Below are 2,034 nucleotides of genomic sequence, written 5' to 3' on the forward strand. Positions count from 1 at the left end.
GGTCTTAGATTGCATCACTTTACAACCACCCCAACATAGAACAATATTCCTGACATCTGACAGCAACCACATTTTTAACTTGGTTTTAAACTACCACTTCCTGTCAAACCATTGTAATTTCTTCAAATCCCTAAAATATAAAAGGATCTTAAGCCTTGCTGAGGGAATATAGGGGTATGTCTACATTTTTGTTTTGATACAGAAAAAGAGAGTATGACTTTCCCAAAGCTGACCCTGATTTCCAGATCTGCATGTCGAAAAATGACATCTTTTCAAACAACACGAGAACCATGGAATTACAGAGAGTGACCGCCAGTGAATCCAGTGTGAGTCAGAAGCAGAGAGGAATGATTTTTAGCAGACAGGGTGCAGTTGAGGAACAGCTACTGCCTGGAATGACATGGGGATGGACAAGAAATTTACTTTACCACCTCCCTTGTTCTGTCTCCACAATGTATAAAATAGAAGCATTTTTGAAAGCAGTGGCTAAATCTTATTATCAGTTAAATAGGAACTATCCAGGTCGAAACTATCAAGTGTCACAGATGCAAATTGTAGCAATTTGTTAAAAATGTGCATTATAGTCTTTTAAACCTTTTACTTATAAATTATATGAAAAATAGAACACATGTGCAAAGTCCTTTTGCTCATATAAAAATGGTAGAAATAAAATTACCCTATCAAAGATAATAAAAACAACACATCTGCGTGTGGCATAGTTTCAAGACAGTGTTACAAGATACATTTTAATGTTTACTAGAGACAGGAAATAACATTTTTCAAAGGCTTTCCTCAAGGCATTTTTTACCTCGTGGTTCCTCAGGCTGTAGATCATGGGATTCAACATAGGAATGACTATTGTGTAGAAGACAGAGGCCATTTGTCTGTGTCAAGGGAATGGTTTGATTTGGGCTGCAGATACATGAAGATCAGAGTCCCTTGGAATATAGTGACAGCAGTCAGATGAGAACCACAGGATGAGAATGCTTTGCGCCTCCCTTCTGCAGATTGGATTCTCAGGATGGCAGCCACAATGTGTAGGGAAGAAATAAGGACTGTGGTCAAAGAGCTGATTATGTTGAATCCAGCAAAGATAAAAATCAAGATCTCTTTGAGGCTGGTGTCTGAGCAGGCAAGGGCCATCAAAGGGACATCATCACAATAGAAGTGATTAATAACATTGGGGCCATAGTAGATCAGTTGAAAAGTAACAACTGTGTGGAGGAAAGCAACAGAAAAGCTGTATCAGTAAGGGCCTGCTACCAGTTGCATGCACACCTTTTGGGACATGATCACCATGTAGAGAAGAGGATCGAAGATGGCCACATAGCGGTCATAAGCCATTACTGCAAGATGGAACGTCTCCAAAATCAAGAAGTTCAGGAAAAAGCCCAGCTGTGCGCACATGCATAGAGAGATATGGACCTGTGCTTGGTCAGGAGTGTCTCCGGGAATTTTGGGGCTATTGATGAGGAGTAACAGAAGTCTACAAAGGCCAGATTACTGAGAAAAATATACATGGGTGTGTGAAGGTGAGGATCCAACCGGATTAAGGAAACGATGCCAGCGTTTCCCACCAGAGTTAGAGAATATACCACTAACACGAGAAGAAAGAGAAGCATTTCACTCTCTCTCTGGACTGAAAAACCCAAAAGAACGAGTTCCATCACCTGGTAATATTCTCTTCAGTCATTTGTTCTAGTCTCTGAACTGCTGAACAGAGACAAGTTAAAGACAGATAAGTTATCAGGAGTAAGGAATTGTCATCAGATGCCAAAACGTGTGTGTTTTAACTTGAGAAAGTATTGCTCATTGAAGCAGAATAAGTGAAGTTGCTCAGTCGTGTCCGACCCTCTGCGACCCCATGGACTGTAGCCTACCAGGCTCGTCCATCCATGGAATTTTCCAGGCAAGAGTACTGGAGTGGGTTGCCATTTCCTTCTCCAGGGATCTTCCTGACCCAGGGATTGAACCCAGGACTCCCGCATTGCAGGCAGACGCTTTACCATCTGAGCCACCAGGGAAGTTCCCCAG

The 2,034-nt window shown here is 41.7% G+C and overlaps 1 pseudogene; it reads right to left on the reverse strand.

Annotated features, from left to right (window-relative positions):
• Positions 1-637: 637 nt before the first annotated feature.
• On the reverse strand, positions 638-1,822 carry LOC109578213 (olfactory receptor 8U3-like; annotated as a pseudogene).
• Positions 1,823-2,034: the final 212 nt, after the last annotated feature.

Source organism: Bos indicus, chromosome 22, assembly GCF_029378745.1.
Source record: "Bos indicus isolate NIAB-ARS_2022 breed Sahiwal x Tharparkar chromosome 22, NIAB-ARS_B.indTharparkar_mat_pri_1.0, whole genome shotgun sequence".
In the NCBI taxonomy this organism is placed as follows: Eukaryota; Metazoa; Chordata; class Mammalia; order Artiodactyla; family Bovidae; genus Bos; species Bos indicus.